We start from the raw sequence: 19,856 nt of genomic DNA, 5'->3' as shown, positions 1-19,856 counted from the left end.
CTATACTGCGTATGTCCTCTGCACAATTTACCTTCTTACTTATCGTTGCATCATCAGCAAATTTAGCAACCGTCCATTAGGTCCTTTCATCCAAGTCATCAATATAAATTGTAAATAGTTGTGGCCTTACCACTGCTCCCTGTGGCACGCCACTAATTACAGCTTGCCAACCTGAAAAAAAAATAATTTATGCCTACTTTCTGCTTCCTGTTAGCCAACCTGTCCTTTGTCCATGCTAATATGTCATCTCCCACACCACGAGCTCTTATTTTGCTTAGTAACCTTTTTTGTGACACCTTGTGAAATGCCGTCCAGAAATCCAAGTACCCTGCATGCACAGGTTCCCCTTTACCCACACATTATTTGTTCCTTCGTCAAATAACTCCAATAAATTAGTCAAGCATGATTTCCTGTTCATAAAACCATGTTGACTCTGCTGGATTAAATTAACATTTTCTAAGTGTCCCTCTATCAGCTCCTTAATAATATATTCCGGTATTTCCCCAGGACCAATGCTACGCTAACTCGCCCGTAGTTTCCAGATTTCTGCCTCCCTCCTTGCTTGCATAGAGGACTCACATTTGCTATTTTTCAATCTGATGGACCTTTGAGCATCCAGTGAATTTTGCCAAATTAAAACCAATGCATCTACTTTCTCAGCGGCCACTTCTTTTTAGATCCTGTGACGAAGTCCACCAGGACCTGGGCACTTATCAGTTTTACCTTCTACTATTTTTTTCAGTACCTTTTTCCTGGTGATTGCAATTGTTTAAAGTTCCTCCCTTCCTTTCACCTTCTGATTCACAATTATGTCTGGGATGTTACTTGTATCCTCTATAGTGAAGACAGAGACAAAAGATCTGTTACTTTCATCCACCATTTCCTTATTTTCCATTATTAATTCACCAGACTCACTCTCCAGAGGACAAACGTTCCTGATATTTTCTTTTCCACTTTAAATACCTGTAGAAACTTGTACTGCTTTGATGTTCCGAGCTGGAATTCTCTTGGACTCTAATTTCTTCCTTGTTATTAACCTTTTAGTCATTATTTGCTGTCCTTTATATTCTGACCTGCCACTCATCTACATGGATATGTATGATGCTTCTTTCAATTTTATACTATCTTTAACTTCATTTGTTAGTCACGGATGGAACATTCTTCCATTAGAATCTTTCCTTTTAACTGGAATTTATCTTTTTCCCGAGTACTTTGAAATCATTCCTTAAATGTCTGCATCTGCATCTCTGTTGCATCTCTTAACCGAATTAGCCTGTTTACTTCAGCCAGCTCTGCCTTCATGCCTTCATAATTGCCTTTATTTAAGTTTACAAACACTGGTCTCAGATTCGCTCGTCTCTCCCTCAAACTGAATGTGATATTTGATCATCTTATGATCAGTGCTATCTCAGGGTGCCTTGACTATGAGGTTATTAATTATTATTAATTATTATTAGCTGATCAAGTATAGCTTGTTCTGTGTTTGGCTGCAGAACGTGCTGCTGGAAGAAACAATACCGAAAAAATACAACAAATACATTATTCATGCTACCTTTGCTAATCTGATTCGGCCAATCTATAAGTAGATTAAAATCACCCATCTTCATAACTTTCCTGCAAGCCCGCAGCATTTCCCACTGTCCTGCAGCTTGGTTACTGTTAGCAGGCCGAAAAATCACTCCAGAAAGTAACTGCTTACCTTTACTATTTCTTATCTCTAACCAAACTGATTCTAAATCGTGATCCCCATCTCTCTCTATTGTTCCAATGTCATCCTTATTGTATTTTAAATAACTTATATTATAGAGGATTATAAAGTATTATAAAGAAATATAGAAGTGTTATAAAGAATTGTTAAAAGCGTTATAATGGCTTACAGAGTATTATAAACAGTGAAAAATTATGAAGAATTATGAAGTATAAAGGAATAAAATCTTTGTGTAGGATTCTGAAGTTTTATAAACAGGTATAATATCTTATTAAGGGTTTTAAGGTGATTATAAAGGTTTATAAAAGATAATAAATTATTATAAAATATTATTAAGTACTGTAACATATTATAAAGTGTGATAAAGTATTATAAAGGTATAACATAATATAAAAGGTTATAACGAGTCATAAATGATTATAAACGGTTATAAATTATGATAAAGCATTTCAGGATTGTCAAGTACGATAACGTTATACAGTGGTGTAAAGGGTTATAAAGGATTACAAAGGGTTAAAAAGAATTCAAACGTATCATAAAGAGTTATAAAGGATCATAAAAGAGTCTAAAGGATTATAATGGGTCATGCAGTGTTATAAATGATTATCAAGGATTATATAGGATTATAAAGCCATGTACAGGCCTATTAAACATAATACAGTAAAGGCCTGCTACCAAACGCGAACCTGACGGGACTGACAGCATGTGTCGGGTTCGGGTCGGGGTCCACTTCCGGGTCTGGCATCCGGACTCGGGTCAGGCCGGATCAGACACACTCTATAACTGGTAAGTGGCTCCACTGTTAATTTATGTTTTGGACCAGAAAGGTTGTTTTGTGACAATTATTTTACCCTTGCGCAGATTAGCAACAAAGTGAAAAAGGAAGGTAATTTAACTGATGGACGGACGTGGTTCTGTCGGGCTCAGGTCGGGTTTTCCTTTGCAGACCCGAGGAGGCCTTTATTATCAAGGGTTATCACATGATTATAAAAGGGTGCGAAAGGCATATAAAGCATGATGTAGGAATATAAACGGTAATAAAGGATTATACAGGATTACAAAGTTTTATTAAGTATCAGAATTAATTTTAAAAGATCATGGAGTCACAGTATTGGTGTAGCGCAGAACGAGGCCAGTCGGCCCGTCGTCTCTGCATTGGATCTCTGAAACAGCAATTCACGCAGTTCCATTCCTCTACCTTCTCTCCATAACCCTGTACATTCTTCCTTTTCATATAACTGGGTAATTCCCTTTTGAATGCTTCAATTGAACCCGCCTGCACCACGTTTGCAGGTAACACATTCCAGACCATAACTGCTCACTGCGTGAAAAAAAGTTTTTCCTCAGATCTCTTTTACTTCTCTTACTAAATACTTTACGTCTGTGCTCTCTCGTTCTCAATCCATTCAGGAGTGGGAACAGTTTCTATCTATCTCCTCTGACCACGCCCCTCATGATTTTGAATACCTCTATCAAATCACCACTCAGCCTTCTGTTTGCGAAGGCAAACAGTCCTAGATCTCCAATCTATCTACATAACTGAAATTTCTCATCCCTGGAACCATTCTCCAGCTGTTTTCCTGTACTCTCTCCAATTCACACACGTCTTTTCTCAAGTGTGGCGCCCAGCAACACTCCAGCTGAGGCCGAACAGGTTCAACATAACTTCCTTGCTCTTGTACTTTTTGCCACTTTCAATAAAGCCAACAATACTGTATGCTTTATTAACCGATCTCTCAACCTGTCCTGCCACCGGCAATGACTTATGCACGTATACACTCAGGTCCGCCTGGTCCCGTACCCACTTTAGAATTTTACCCTTTATTTTATATTCCTTCTCAATGTTCTTCCTACCAAAATGAATCACTTCACATTTGACTGCATTGAACTTCAGCTGCCACCTGTCTGCCCATCCCACCAACTTGTCTATGTCCTTGTAAAGTTCTGAGGTATCCACTTCACACTTTACAATGCTTCCAACCTTCATATCATCTGAAAACTTTGAAATTCTGCCCTGCACACCAAGGTCTAGGTTTATGATAATTGTCAGGAAAAGCAAGGGCTCCAACACCAATCCCTGGGAAACTCCACAACAAACCTTCCTCCAGCCAGAAACACATTCATTAACCACTATAAAACGTTAAAGCGACAGGCACTATACCTGCTCTCTCATTATGGTGACATGACTCGCACGCACTCTCACTGTAGCTACAGGCCCAGCCTCCACTCTGTCACCACGGTGAAACGAACCGCCGTCCTCTATCACTACACCTGCCGTTTCTGTCTCTGCTCTGATAACATGGCGACAGGCCCTCGCTCCGCCCTTGCTCAGTCACAACAGCGACAGGCCTGCCATCGCTATGTGGCTGGAGCTACAGACACGTCACCACTCTGTCAACACAGCGAAACGACCCGCTCTGCTCTGTCACTCGAGCGACAGGCCCCGCACCTGATTTGTCGGCAGAGTGGCAGGCTCTGTCCCAGGCTGCTGGAAATAGTCAGTGATTCAGCTGCTCACAACATTAAACAAATTTAACAATTGCAGGAAAGGGATATTTCATCAAATTCTTGAACTGCTCTCTGAACTGAGTCTGGGTCACAGCATAAATTACAGTGTTTGTGCAGAAACTCAGGAGCTGCAGCACGAAGCCCAATTCGACCAGATAATCAGGTACATAAACAGACCCAAACTCATGCTCAAACCCCAAATTCCACACCTGCCGCCATGTTGTATATACGATTAACACTGCCCTTAACAGGATGGAATTCGCCGAGATAGCGAACAGTAAAATATGGATTTCCTTTGGCTCTCCATCCCTGGGTCTCTGTGACTCTCCCCACGGCTGTGAGCTCGGAGCCTCCTGCGTCCTCTGCTGCTCACTATAATGTATCAGACAGTGAGGACATTGACCAATAAAATCAGCACAAGTGGGACAAATGGCGTTACATCACAAAACCCCGGGACGTTTTTCAGCCAATACCGACCTGTTTACATAAAAAGAAAATGACATTCTTTAAACAGCTCAACACAGTAGCTGTTCCCACAACCAGCGCCGACGTTTTCTCGCTGCAGTATTTACTTTTCAGCTTCTGGTAACAAATGGCCACAAATCGATCAAAGGTAAAAGTGACGGTGAACCAGACAGAAGAATCTGTGGCTGTGTAAAGCAGGATGGCGTGGATGTTACACAAGGGAACGCAGTCCAGGAATTGAAACTTTTCCCGATAAACAATAGGAATGTGCCTCAATATCAGGTCGAGGATCCGCCGTTGACATGGCCACCAGGTAGCAAGTAATACATTTGGAGAGACCACACTTTCCCCGAAAAAGGATCCGAATCATCAGCAAGTTAACTGTGAGGAAGGAAAATAAAGAGGGAAATCATGCATCAGGCTGGGAGCAAAGTTGCCAATTTGATTGAGGACCTATTGACAAATATAAATGTGTACCTGTATCCAGTGATGCATTGAAATGATTGGACCTGAAAGAACAAATGGGGATGTCTGCGATACAGTGAAAGGTATGAGAGATTAAATGACAAAAATATGATATTGAAATTGTTAAAATCAACGTTGACCATAACCCCCCACCCCCTTACTTTGCCTAGTTTATAAACTGTTCCATCTCTAATCACTCCCAGTTCTGATGAAGGATTACCGACCTGAAACATTAACTCCGTCTCTTTCTTTACAGATGCTGCCAGACCTGCTGAATATTTCCAGCATTTCCTGTTTTTATGTCAGATGTGCAGCATCTGCTCCCTGTTCCTCTTGTATGGAAAGTTAAATGTTGGACTGACTGAGAGTTTCCCTCACCTGTTACAGGCTGCACAGAATTCAATTGTTTCAAAGCAACATGTGGAAATTAGTCCACTGAAAAATCAGTGAAACAAATAATACCAATCGCCACTATGTTAACAGCACCATTGGAAATTACTAAGGCATTTATACATCAGTCTGCGAATAAAAACAACGGATTGAAAGAATTTAGGATGACATTTGTACAATTTTTCATGCATTTAGTGATGGATCTAATTATTGTACCAGTGACAGGGGTTTCTGCTGGAGGCAGGGAGCTGAATTTAATGGAGCCAGTGGAATTCCTGATGGAGGGCTGAAAAGTTGAGGAGAAGCACACACAATTCGAAGCTCCAACCCAGCGCAATTCAGTGGTGCTCAGGCAATAATCTACCTGGTGCTCTGATGCCAGGCCCTTTTTGGATGGGTCTTCCGCTCGGCAAAGTTGCTGAACCTTGTTATGACCATGGCAGGAGGAGCGGACTGTAACTTCAGTCCCACATCTCCAGCGGTCACAGCATATCAATAAATCTTCCCAACCACGAACAACAGCCAATTTCCTCCTCTCCTTGTCCCCCAGAATAAAGCACACCGGCCAGGTTTGTTAATCAACAAAAAGCAACTATTTATTCAAAAAAAACCGAAATCTTAATCAATAATGAGCCCTCCTGGTGGGGAATGGAGGTGTAGAGAGATTTGATTTCCATAATGCAGAGGAGGCGATAGGGGCCAGGAAACTGGAAATTGTCAAAATGACTAGGCCGTCAGAAGAGTCACGGAAGTAGATTAGATTAGATTAGAGATACAGCACTGAAACAGGCCCTTCGGCCCACCGAGTCTGTGCCGACCATCAACCACCCATTTATACTAATCCTACACTAATCCCATATTCCTACCAAACATCCCCATCTGTCCCTATATTTCCCTACCACCTACCTATACTAGTGACAATTTATAATGGCCAATTTACCTACCAACCTGCAAGTCTTTTGGCTTGTGGGAGGAAACCGGAGCACCCGGAGAAAACCCACGCAGACACAGGGAGAACTTGCAAACTCCACACAGGCAGTACCCGGAATCGAACCCGGGTCCCTGGAGCTGTGAGGCTGCAGTGCTAACCACTGCGCCACTGTGGGTGGATTGTTTGGGGGCTGTGCGAACAGAGGCCCAGCCAGTCCCCATCCACCACCACCCTCCTCCGCGTGGCTAAATTTGTTCTCACATTGAACAACTTCTCCTTCAACTCCACTCATTTACTTCAAGTAAAAGGTGTTGCAATGGGTACCCACATGGTTGCGAGTTATGCCTTTATATTTGTGGGGTATGTTGAACATTCTTTGTTCCAGTCCGACTCAGGCCCCCTCCTCCAACTCTTTTTCTGGTACATTGATGACTACACAGGTGCTGTTTCCTACTCCGGCCCTGAACTGGAAAACTTTATCAACTTTGCTTCCAATTTCCAGCTCTCGCGCAGCTTTACATGGTCCATCTCTGACACTTCCCTTCCTTTCCTAGAATTCTGGATCTGAATTTCCGGGGATAGGCTGTCTACTCATAGCCATTACAAGCCCACTGACTCCCACAGTTTCCTCGACGACATTTTTTCACACCCTGCCTCCTATAAGGACTCCATTCCATTCTCCCAGTTTCTCCTTCTCCGAGGCATCTGCTCTGATGATGCTACCTGCCATGATAGCGCTTCTGATATGTCTTCCTTTAACCTCAACCGAGGAATTCCCCCTCCCCCTCCCCCTCACTGTGGTTGACAGGGTCCTCAACCGTGCCCGGCCCATTTCCCACACCTCTAGCCTCACCTCTTCTTCTCCCTCCCAGAACCACGACAGGGATCCCCTTGTCCTCACTTTCCAGCCCTTAAGCTTGCATGTCCAAAGGATCATCCTCCACCATTTCTGCCACCTCCAGCGTGATGCCACTACCAAATGCTTCTTCCCTCCCTTCCTCTGTCAGCATTCCAAAGGTATTGTTCCCTCCGTGGCACCCTGGTCCACGCCGCCATTGCCCCCACCACCACGAGCCCCTTCCTCCAGCACCTTCCCCTGCAATCGCAGGAGAATACTGAAATTGTGGTCCAATTGCGGTATGATGCAAGTTTTTATAACTTCCTTTTTTTCAATTCTCTAGCTCTGGAAAATAAAACTTTGTTCTTGCTTTTCTTAATGGCCTTGCTAACCTGACAGTGCAACGTTTAATGATTGATCTATTTGTACGTCGAGATACCTTTGTTCCTCTACCCCACATTGACTCACACCCTCTACGTGAAAAATAACCTCCCTTTCTTGCGACCAAAATGTATTACTTCGTCTGTGTGCGAGTGTGGGATACATGAGTGTCAGTTACTGTCTCTGTCACTGTCTGACACTGCAATGTTGTGAGAGTGGGATTCATTCAGTGTCAGTTAAAGTTCCTGTCATTGCCTGACACTGTACTCGGTGTGAGTTTGAGATTTGTTCAGTGTTAGTTACAGTCCATGTCACTGTCTCACTCTACGTTTTGCGATGGTGGGATTTATTTTAATAACTAGTTGTCGTGGGTGGTTTGTCCTTTTATTATTTCATAGGAGAGGATGTGGGCTTCGCTGGCTTGTCCAGCATTTCGTGCACATCCATAATTGCCCTCGACAAGGTGGTGGTGAGCTGCATTTTTGAAACCCTGCTACCCTTCTCGTATGGATGCACACACAGTACTGTTAAGGAGGTAGTTCCTGAATTCTGATCCAGTCACAGTGAAGGAACGACGATGTATTTACAAGTCAGGACCGTGTGTAACTTGGAGAGGAACATGCAGGTGATAGTTGTTCCATGAGTCTGCTGTCCTTGTCTTTCCAGGTGGAAGAGATCGCTGGTTTGGAAACTGCTGTCTAAGTAGGTGTGGTGAATTGCTGCAGTGCTTCTTGTACATGATACACACCACTGCCGCTGTGTGTCAGGGGTGTAGGTAATGAACTTTTAACGTGGCGATGGGGTGCTGATCAAGCGGGCTGCTTTCCCCTGGATGATATTGAGCTTGTTGCGTGCTGTTGGAACGGCAGTTATCCGTCACACTCCTGACCTGTGCCTTGCAGATGGTGGAAAGGCTTTGGGGAGCCAGGAGGTGAGCTAGTCGCCGCAGAAGTTCCTGTTTCTGACATGCACTTGGAGCCACAATATGTCTGGTCAATGGTAACGCCCATGTTGTTTATGCTGTGACATTCAACGATGTTAATACCATATAATGTCAAGGGTAGATGGTTAGATTTTCTATTATTGGAAATCGTAATGCGTTGCACTTGTATCGCATGAATGGTACTTGCTACTTATCAGCCCAAGCCTGAATGTTGCCCTAGTATTGCTGGGTATGGACACGGACTGCTTCAGTATCTGAGGAGTAGGGAATTGTACCAAACAACGTGCAATCATCACTGAACATCCCCACTGCTGATCCTATGATGAAGGGAAGGTTATTGATGAATGGCTGAAGATGGTTGGGCCTAGGGAGCTACCCGAGGAAACAGGACTACTGCCAGGCTCATTGTCTGACACTGTACTCGACGTGAGTGTGAGACTTACACAGTGTCTGTCTCTGTACAGTGTGTGGAGTTTATTCAATGCTATTTACTATCTCTGTCACTGTCTGACACTGTACTGAGGGCGAATGTGTCATTCGCAATGCCTCTGTTATTGTATATGGCACCGTATGACTCTATACAGTGTTCGAGTGTGGGATGTATTCAATGTCAGTCACTGTAACTTTCACTATTTGGCACTGTACTGTATACATGTGCGTAATTTATTCGGTATTCGTTGAGTCAAAACGGCACCAAGTTACGTTACAGACCCTAACACTGAGACTGAAATGTGTGAAAGTGGTATTTCTTCAGTTTTACTTACTGTCCCTTTCACTGTCTCACGATGTGCAATGTTTGAGTATGGGATTTATTCTGTGTCATGTACTGTCCCTGCCACTGTGGGACACTGTGATGCGTGTGAGTGCCAGTTGTTTCAGCCTCAGTTCCTGTCCCTGTCACTATTTGACTCTGCTATCTAGAATGTATCCATGTTGTGCCCTTTCAGGCGACGGAACTGGAAGTGGGCGGTGCTTATGCTCCCTCCCTTTTTGCCGGCTCCCACGTGATTTAAAATTAAAAAATCAGAGGGTTGCCAGTGGCCACGTGATCATGCGGCGTGGACCACTTTCTGTTGTTGTAACCTGCCCTCAGTCAGTGAAACATCATTTAATACGTGGTTATAAATAGTCCTTCAGGATAATTAGGGAAGTTAATCAGGCGACCGTTTGGCTTTAAGGCGAATATTCTAAGTTTATTTCCCTTAACTTAATATAACCTTCGACCCACCCACACCCGTCTTCACACCTCTCAAAAACATCACCACCCCGCTCTGTAGTTATGCGGTTCAGTTCATCACCAACACCAACAAGTTTGCTAGCAAGCAGAGCCATGTCCCATGGTTCAATGATTTTTCCCTGCAGGTGCTCCTCTGGAACATTAGAGAAAGGCAAGTGGCCCTCTTTCTGCAGATGGCATCAGAAGACCGATGATACCTGACCAAGGCCGCCTTGACAGAGGTGGCAGGAGAGGTGTGGAGTTACGAGGTTCAACCTATAACCTGGGTGCAGTCCAGGAAATGGATCAATATCCTGCTCAGATCGGCATGGGCAAATGATGCGGCAGAATCGTAACAAATGGTCTCGCGTGACCTCATCAAAACGTATCTGTCAGTGGCCATCAATGCCAGGGCGTTGCATGTGTCATTAACCTTGGTGCCACATGAACATTTTGGCCAGAGTATATGGAAGTCTGGCATAAGTTCACACGGGATGTAACGTGCGACAAACAGGCTAGTACGTGTGATGGGTATGCATGCAGAGATGGGGATGTTAGGTGTCACTTGACATGGAATTAACTCAGCACATTTTCGTGCAGGACAAGCAGAACCACAGTCATCGGCTGTGCACCAAGACGCAGGAGAAGTGCCAGGTGGAAGTCTTCTGACGTTTGCAGAGGAGCAGGCTGTCGGGACAGCAGGAGAGGTGGGGGGGACATGCCACTCGAGATGGGGAGTAAAGATCATCTAGGGGTCAAGATGAAGAGCCAAACTTACTGTCACTGGCATATGGGCACACAAGGGGACTACACTATAAAGGTGATGTGATCATGCTGTGATTATTTTCAACGTTGCTCTGTTTGTTCTCCACAGCAGGTGCCCACAAGTGCACTGCAAGAACGATGAGAAACCCGACTTCCGTGCACTCCATTACTGGGGAATATGATACCAATGCTCCAGAGATTAGTGTCACCTACCTCTACACCATCCTCCGCCAGTGCAGTCCCACACACAGGATCCGGGGGCAGCTGCGGTTGCATGTAGAATTAGGGTCAAAACCTCGCGAGGATGGCACAGTTATGACCCAGCCGCCGAGGGGGAATATTGCAGACAAGTCCCTTGATATTCAGAGAACTTCTGGGGACTAGGCCCCAGCTGAGTCCCATGCTGAGTCGGGGGCACAAGGAAAGTGCAGCAAATGCAGTGAACAATTGGGGAATATGAGTTGGAAATGCCAGAGGTCATGTGTAGCTTTGTGCGGGTGATGGAGAAGTCCTCGCAAGCTATGACGTCTGCCATGTCCCAGGCATGTGAATGCATGGCTTCCTCCGTGGAGGACATGGCGAATGTTATGGGTGGCCAGGTCTCGCACTCGATCTATATGTACTCTGGCTTGCATTGCATCACTGTAGCGATGAACTCAGTGCAGCAGCTAAGACGAGGCGCCTGGAGCTCCCTTTGGGTGCACATTTCCTCCAGGGAGACAGCCCCCAGATGGAGGAAGGATGCGTGTTAGCTGGTCCAGGGGCTTCCTCTCAGGACACCCCTAATGTCAGTCGCATCTTCTCACGTTGACCGCCTTACCTCCTGCCAGTGAAGTCAAGGGGATTCACCTGCACCAGTACAGCAGACCAGCTGTAGGATGGAACACCCAAGGTCCCAAAGCTCGGGAGGAAGGCCAAAACGGCCATCCACAACAACGTGGCAACACAATGAGCAGACTGCCTCTACCTCAGCTGCTGATGTTGGAGTCGCACCAAGACGTAGAGTGAAGAAGCATAAACTTAAATAATTCTGAGCACGATGATGGCACGGGTTTTCAAGCTCACACATGTAAATACTGCACAGTTTATTTCTTCTGCTTTATTAATTTCTACACGTTCCATTTCTCGAGACTTGCCCAGTTAACAGCTGAATGCAGTGACATGCCTGATGGCAGGCACGCTTTCAAGTATAGAGAGGAGTAACGGGCATGACCTATATTGTGGAAGATGTTTTGCTTTTGCCTTCATTCTTCAATGATTTATAATGTGTGTACTCGACAGTCTGTGGGACATGGCTTATTAGTGGCCCTAGAAATAGTAGATGCATTTCTGGTCATTTAAAAAAAAAATCTATAGACTCTGGAACAGTTTCAACGGATTGGAGGGTAGCTAATGTAACCCCGTTATTTAAAAATGAGATAGACAGAAAAAGGGGAATTATAGACTGGTTAGTTTGACATCAGTAGTGGGGAAATGTTAGGGTCCATCAGAAAAGATGTAACAGCAGAGCACTTGGCAAAATATGACAGGATCAGACAAAGTAAACATGGATTTATCGAAGGGATATCATGCTTGACAAATCTTCTGGACTTTTTTTGAGGATGTAACTAGTAGAATAGATAAGGGAGAACCAATGGATGTGGCATATTTGGACTTTCAGAAGGCTTTGGATAAGGTCCCATGTAAGAGACTAGCAGACAAATTTAATGCACATGGGATTGGGGGTAATGTGCTGACATGGATAAAGAACTGGTTGGTAGACAGGAAACTAAGAGAGGGAATAAATGGGTCTTTTTCCGAGTGACAGGCAGTGACTAGTTGGGTACCGCAGGGATCAATGCTAGGACTCCATATATTCACAATATGTATCAAAGATATGGATGAGTAAATTAAATGTAATATATCCAAGTTTGCAGACGACACAAAGCTGGGTGGGAATGTACGTGGTGAGGAGGATGCAGAGAAGCTCCAGTGTGATTTGTGCAAGTTGAGTGAGTGGGCAAATGCATGGCAATGCAGTATAATGTAGATAAATGTGAGGTTCTCTACTTTGGTGGCAAAAACAGAAAGGTGGATGATTATCTGAACGACAATAGATTGGAAAAGGGGGAGGTGCAGCGAGACCTGGGTGACCTTGTGCCCCATTCGCTGAAAGAAAGCATGAAGGTGCAGCAGACAGTTAAGAAGGCAAATAGTATGTTCGCTTTCATAGCAAGAGGATTAAAGTACAGGAGCAAGGATGTCTTGATGCAATTTTGCAAGGCCTTGGTGAGACCTCATCTGGAGTATTGTGTGCAGTTTTGGTCTCCTTATCTGAGGAAGGATGTTCTTGCTATGGGGGGAGTGCAACGAAGGTTTACCAGATTGATTGCTGGGGTGGTAGGACTGATGGATGAAGAGAGATTGGATGGATTAGGCTTGTATTCGTTAGAATTTAGAAGAATGAGTGGGAATCTCATAGAAACCTACAACGTTCTAACAGGATTGGGCAGCCGAGATGCAGGAAGGGTGTTCTCGATACCGGCGCAGTCCAGGACCAGGGGTCACAGTCTATGGATAAGGGGTAAGCCGTTTAGGACTGAGATGAGGAGGGGTTTCTTCACCAAGAGAGTGGAGAACCTGTAGAGTTCTCAACTGCAGAAAGCAGTTGAGGCTAAGTCACTAAATATATTCAAGAAAGAGTTATATATAGTTCTTAGGGCTAAAGGGGCCAAGGGATACGGGGAGAAAGCGGGAACAGGGTACTGAGTTTGTATGATCAGCCATGATCATATTGAATGGCGGTGCAGGCTCGAAGGCAGAATGGCCTACTTCTGATCCTATATTTTTCTATGTTTCTATATGCAGTTTCAGCTGTCCCGAGCTTCTACATTAGATGGAACAGGTGTCCAGAAAGTACTGTTAGTAAGGTTCTGGCTTTGATTGAGTTTTCATCGTTGGATGATCGATATATGTTCAAGTGCGGAACAGATTTTCTCAGATTCAGTATACTCTAGCGAATGTGCTTATCAAAGCTCCACTTCCCGTGCAACTTTAAATTGGCACAGGGCGTCCATTTTGAGTTTGGACGGCGAAGGAAGTTGTTAGGGGTAGGGCAACATCCAATGAAGTCAATGGAGTTCTGGCAATTGAAAACTAATCATAAAGATGACCCAATCCTGGCCAGAACATGCGAATATAAGGTTGTCCCTGCAATCCTATTGGGTAGGCGGTGGTGTGGTGGCATTATCACTGGACTAGTAACCCAGAGACCCAGAGTATTTCTCTGGGGACATGGGTTCCAATCTCACCACAGCAGAAGTTGGAATTTGAATTTAATTAATAAATCTGGAATTTAAAAAAAACTGGTCTAATGATGGCCATGAAACCATTGCCGATTGTTAGAAAAACCCATCTGGTCGACTAATGTCCTTTAGGGAAGGAAATCTGCTGTCCTTACCTGGTCTGGCCTACATGTCACTTCGGACCCACAGGAATGCGGTTAACTCTTACATGACTTCTGAAATGCCTAGCAAGCCACTGAGTTGTACCTAACAGATCCGAAGTCAATAAAAAGGAATGAAACTGGACGACCACCCAGCATCGACCTAGGCACCGGAAATTACAACGGCAAACCCAGCCCTGTCGACCCTGCAAAGTTTTCCTTACTACCATCTGGGGGCTCGTGCCAAAGCTGGGCGAACTGTCCCACAGACTAGTTAAGCAACAGCCTGACAGAGTCATACTCACAGAATCCTAACTTACAGACAATGTGCCAGACGTTGCCATCACCATCCCCAGGCATGTCTTGTCCCACAGGCAGGACAGACCCAGCAGAGGTGGTGGCACAGTGTTATACAGTGGGGTGGGAGTTGCCCTGGGAGTCCTCAACATCGACTCCGGACCCACATGAAGTCTCATGGCATCAGGTCAAACATGGGCAAGGTAACCTCCTACTGATTAACACCTACCGCCCTCCCTCAGCTGATGATTCAGTGCTCTTCCATGTTGAACACCACTTGGAGAAAACACAGAAGGTGGCAAGGGCACAAAATGTAATCTGGGTGGGGAACTTCAATGTCCATCACCAAGAGTGGCTCGGTAGCAACACGACTGTCCGAGCTGGCCAAGTCCTAAAGGACATAGCTGCAAGACTGGGTCAGTAGCAGGTGGTGGGGGAACCACCACGAGGGAAAAACATACTTGACCTCGTCCTCACCAATCTGCCTGTCGCAGATGCTTCTGTCCATGACTTTATTTGTAGGAGTGACCAACGCATAGTCCTGGTGGAGACGATGTCCTGCCTTCACATTGAGGATACCGTCCAACGTGTTGTATGGCACTATCACCGTGATAAAAGAGATAGAATTTGAACAGATCTAGCAATGCAAAACTGGGCATCCATGAGGCGCTGTTGCCCACCAGCAGCTGCAGAACTGTACTCAACCGCAATCTGTAACCTCATGGCCTGGCATATCCCCCACTCTATCATTACCGTCAAGCCAGGAGATCAACCATGGTTCAATGAAGAGTGCAGGAGGGCATACCAGGGGCAGCACCAGGCATACCTCAAAATGAGGTGTCAACCTGGTGAAGCGACAACCCAGGACTATCTGCGTGCCAAAATGCATAAGCAGCATGCGATAGACAGAGCTAAGCGATCCTGTAACCAATGGATCAGATCGAAGCTCTGCAGTCGTGCCACATCCAGCCATGAATGGTGGTGGACAATTAAACAACTAACTGGAGGAGGTGGCTCCACAAATATCCCCATCCTCAATGATGGGGGAGCCTAGCACATCAGTGCAAAAGTTAAGGCTGAAGCATTTGCAATAATATTCAGCCAGAAGTGCCGAGTTGATCATCCATCTCGGCCTCCTCCTGAAGTCCCCTGCATCACAGATGCCAGACTTCAGCCAATTCGATTCACTCCTTGTGATATCAACAAACGACTGAAGGCACTGGATGCTGCAAAGGCTATGGGGCCTGACAATATTCTGGCAATGGTACTGAAGACCTGTGCTCCAGAACTTGGCGTGCCCCTAGCCAAGCTGTTCCAGTACAGCTATAACACTGGCATCTACCCTGCAATGCTGAAATTTGCCCAGGTATGTCCTGTAGACAATAAAGCAGGACAAGTCCAACACGACCAATTACCGCCCCATCAGCCTACTTTCAATCATCAGTAAAGTGATGGAAGGGGTCATTGACAGTGCCATCAAGCAGAACTTGATTCGCAATAACCTGCTCAGTTTGGGTTCCGCCAGGACCACTCAGCTCCTGAACCCATTACAGCCTTGGTTCAAACACAGACAAAAGAGCTGATCTCAAGAGGTGATGTGAGAGTGACTGCCCTTGACATCAAGGCAGCATTTGACCGAGTATGGCATCAAGGAGCCTTTGCAACACTGAGGTCAATGGGAATCAGGGGCAAAACCCTCCGCTGGCTGGAGTCATACCTAGCGCAAAGGAAGATGGTTGTGGTTTTGGAGGTCAATCATCTGAACTCGAGGACAGGAATTCCTCAGCGTGGTGTCCTAGGCCCAACCATCTTCAGCTGCTTCATCAATGACCTTCCTTCAATCATAAGTTCAGCAGTCAGGATGTTCGCTGATGATTGCACAATGTTCAGCACCATTCGTGACTCCTCAGATACTGAAGCAGTCCGTGCAGAAATGCAGCACGACCTGGACAATATCCAGGCTTGGGCAGAGAGGTGGCAAGTAACTTTCGCGCCACACAAGTGCCAGGCAATGACCATCTCCAACAAGAGAGAATGTAACCATCTCCCCTTGACATTCAACTGCATTACCATTGCTGAATCCCCCACTATCAACATCCTCGGGGCTACCATTGACCAGAAACTGAACTGGAGTAGCCATATAAAGACTGTAACTACAAGAGCAGGCCAGAGGCTCGGAATCCTGAGGCGAGTAACTCACCTCCTGACTCCCCAAAGCCTTTCCACCATCTACAAGGCACAAGTCAGGAGTATGTTGGAATACGCTCCACTTGCCTGGATGGGTGCAGCTCCAACAACACTCAAGAAGCTCGACACCATCCAGGACAAAGCAGACCGCTTGATTGGCACCCCATCTACAAACATTCACTCCTTCCACCACCGCCGCACAGTGGCAGCAGTGTGTACCATCTACAAGATGCACTGCAGCAATGCACCAAGGCTCCTGAGACACACCTTCCAAACCCGCGACCTGTACCAACAAAAAGGGCAGGGCAGAAAATACATGTGAACATCACCACTTGCAAGTTCCCATCCAAATCACACACCATCCTGATTTGGAACTATATCGCCGTTCTTTCACTGTCGCTGGGTCAAAATCCTGGAACTCTCTTCCTAACAGCACTGTGGGTATACCTACTCCAAATGGACTGCAGCGGTTCAAGAAGGCAGCTCACCATCACTTCTCAAGGGCAATTAGGGATGGGCAATTAATGATGGCGTGACCAGCGACGCCCACAGCCCATCAATGAATAAGAAAAACGTATTTCCATGGCCCTGGCATCCATTAAAGCGTCATTCACATTCATAGCTTCCTTCTCATGCTCATCCTAATCTGATGCAAATTGGTCATCTCCTGCTCGTCCTGCTGCAAAAGATGTCCGTGTTGCATTAGCAGATTCGGCATTGCAGAGAAGACTATGACTATTCCTGAGGCCCTTGCTGATGCGTAATGCAGAATCCCTGCAGACAGGTCAAGGCAGTGGAAGCGTTCATTGATGGACCTAGTTGAGGCGTGGACTGCATTATACCGCTCTTTAACTATGCTTTGGATTGCCTCATTGGCGTCATCAATCATGATCCCAGGGGGTATAACTTGTCACCCCGCTGCCAGCTGTATCGACCTTCGGAGTCATTGCTCGTTTTGCTCGTTTCCATAGAGTACTGGGGGGGAGGGGGAGGGGGCGTTGGTCATTGGCTGCACTCATGCGGCCATTGGAGCTGCCTGGGACAAGCTTGCTGCCTTTGTGAATCTTAAACACTATTACTCTTTGAACGTTCAACTGGTTTGTGACCATGGAAACATAGAAAATAAGAGCAGGAGTAGGTCATTCGGCCTGTCGACCCTGCTTCGCCATTCATTATGATCATGGCTAATCATCCAATTCAGTAACCTGTTCCCGTATTACCCCATTTCCTTTGATCCCTTTCGCCCCAAGAGCTATATCTAACTCTTTCTTGAAAACATACAATGTTTTGGCTTCAACTGCTTTCTGTGGTAACGAATTCCACAGACTCACCACTCACTGGGTGAAGAGATTTCTACAGGCTCACCACTCTCTGATTGAAGTAATTTCTCCTCATCTCATTCCTAACAGGTTTACCCCGTATTCTTTGACTATGTTCTGGACTCCCCCACCATCGGGAACATCCTTCCTGCATCGACCCTATCAATTCCTGTTACAATTTTGTAGGTTTCTCTGAGATCTCCCCTCACTCTACTGAACTCCGGTAAATATAATTCTAACGGACTCAATCTCTCCTCCTACGTCAGTACCGCTATCCCAGGAATCAGTCTGGTAAACCTTCGCTGCATTCCCTCTGTTGCAAGAACTTCCTTCCTCAGATAAGGAGACCAAAAGTGCACACAATATTCCAGGTGTGGCCTCGCCAATGCCCGATATAATTGCAGCAACACATCTCTGCTCATGTACTCGAATCCTCGCGCGATGAAGGCCAACCTACGATTTGTCTTTTTTATCACATGTTTCACCTGCCTGCTTACATTCGGAAAAACAAATACCACCGGTGAAAAAGCATGCATTTCGGTGCTCGTTTTCCAGGGAACTGTGATGAATATATTTCACGAGACTCACAGCTCCCAGATATTTTTGAGGCACCAGCCTGACTATGACATGGATCTGCCCCAATCTCATCATACCACTCCCGATGACTGTGACCGTTCACTCCACCGGCCAGCACCCTGTCTTCTCCACACAGCAGCCCAACTTTGAAAATGTTGACCCCTCCCTTCATGGGCTATCATGCAGCTCATCTGCATTAACTGTTGTAACCCCACACTCCAAACAACACCAACACTACACTCAGAATACTAGGCCCTTCCGTCCTCTGCACCTCCAGGGACCCAAACACCATATTCGCAACACCGCCACGCCCCACCCCAACAACAATTCGCCTTAATGCTACCTTTCATTGTGTCAAAGAGTTCAAGAAAGAACCACAGAACAAAAGACAACTTTCAATGAACGTGAACCGAGTGCCATGAGATTCCAATGCGGCACTGACTGAATCCGGCAGGTCGCAACCAATTTCAGTTAATTGTAAGGTGTTCCTGACATGTAAATGTATTAAATATTGACACACGCCATAGGATGGTGTGAGGCACGACCCGCCACAAACAAGCCACTGACTTCATCTCCACATTTGAACCCCTCATCGCAGATCAAAATATCACCTCGCACCTAATTAAGGCAAACTGCTCGGCATGAATCCAGCCTTGCAAGCCCCATGACATTTCCCCCATGTCTTTACTTACAAGGCCTAACATCCTGGATGTAGTTTTTACAATACTATGAATGCTTCCTTCCAGTGAGAACGAAGTGCGTGTGTGTACCCACTCTGCACTGGCACTCCCTTCAAAATAGTACCATGTAGTTTATGTTGCCTCTTCTCATTCGCACTCCAGATTATGTCCTTGATACTCTTCTGCATTATATTTCATTTGCCGTGCGAATTCCTCTTTTACTAATATGTCTATGGCCTCTTCAAACCTGCTACTATCCTCTTCATGGTTTGCACTTCCGAGTTCCTTTCATCTTCAAACGTTGAAATTAAGCGTTTTATATAATATGTATGTATGTATGTATATATACACATATATGTCTATGTCGTTCATGCCATTTATATGTGTCAAAAAGAGCAGTTGGCCCACTTCAGATGCCTGGGGAACACCAGCAAATACTCGGCACAGTGCGCAGTGGTTCGCACCTAACAGCCTGTTGAAGGACACTCCCAAGCGCAGAGGCATCTGCAGCAAAGATTATAATGTTTAAATGTTATTTGAGTAAGTAGATTCGTATAATCCTAGTGAATATCTATCTGCTTTGTCTGTGCTGGGACGAGGGAGCAGTACCCCAGGACATGCGCGATGCCAATGTCATCACCCTCTGTCAAAACAAAGGTGACCGCGGTGACTGCAACAACTACCGTGGAATCTCCCTGCTCAACATCGTGGGGAAAGTCTTTGCTCGAGCCCCTCTGAACAGGCTGCAGAAGCTGGCCAAGCA

This window comes from Heterodontus francisci, unplaced genomic scaffold (assembly GCF_036365525.1).
Source record: "Heterodontus francisci isolate sHetFra1 unplaced genomic scaffold, sHetFra1.hap1 HAP1_SCAFFOLD_54, whole genome shotgun sequence".
NCBI lineage: Eukaryota > Metazoa > Chordata > Chondrichthyes > Heterodontiformes > Heterodontidae > Heterodontus > Heterodontus francisci.
This window is presented reverse-complemented; position numbering follows the sequence as displayed.